Below are 622 nucleotides of genomic sequence, written 5' to 3'. Positions count from 1 at the left end.
AATTTTAGACCAATATCCCTGATGAACATTGATGCAAAAATCCTCAATAAAATACTGGCAAACCGGATTCAGCAGCACATCAAAAAGCTTATCCACCATGATCAAGTGGGCTTCATCCCTGGGATGCAAGGCTGGTTCAACATTCGCAAATCAATAAATGTAATCCAGCATATAAACAGAACCAAAGACAAGAACCACATGATTATCTCAATAGATGCAGAAAAGGCCTTTGACAAAATAGTAGCATTTCTATATCCTAAGAGCAAACAATCTGAAAAGGAAAACCCATTTTCAATAGCTGCAAATAAAATACAATACATAAGAACAAACTTAACCAAAGAAGTGAAAGCTATTTTTAAAATGATGAAAGAAATTGAAGAGGACACAAAAAATTGGAAAGATATTCCATGTTCATTTGGAAGAATCAATATTGTTAAAATGTCCATACTGCCCAAAGCAATCTGCAGATTCAATGCAATTCTTATCCAAATACCATTGACATTCCTCACAGAAATAGAAAAAAAACCCAAAATTTATATAGAACAGCAAAAGACCCAGACTACTCAAAGCCATCCCGAGCCAAAAGAACAAAACTAAAAGAATCACATTACCTGAATTCAAA

The sequence above is a fragment of the Rhinopithecus bieti genome, unplaced genomic scaffold, assembly GCF_001698545.2.
Source record: "Rhinopithecus bieti isolate Rb0 unplaced genomic scaffold, ASM169854v2 scaffold_1673, whole genome shotgun sequence".
Lineage (NCBI taxonomy): Eukaryota > Metazoa > Chordata > Mammalia > Primates > Cercopithecidae > Rhinopithecus > Rhinopithecus bieti.
The sequence above is the reverse complement of the archived record's forward strand: the minus strand, read 5'-3'. Positions refer to the sequence as shown.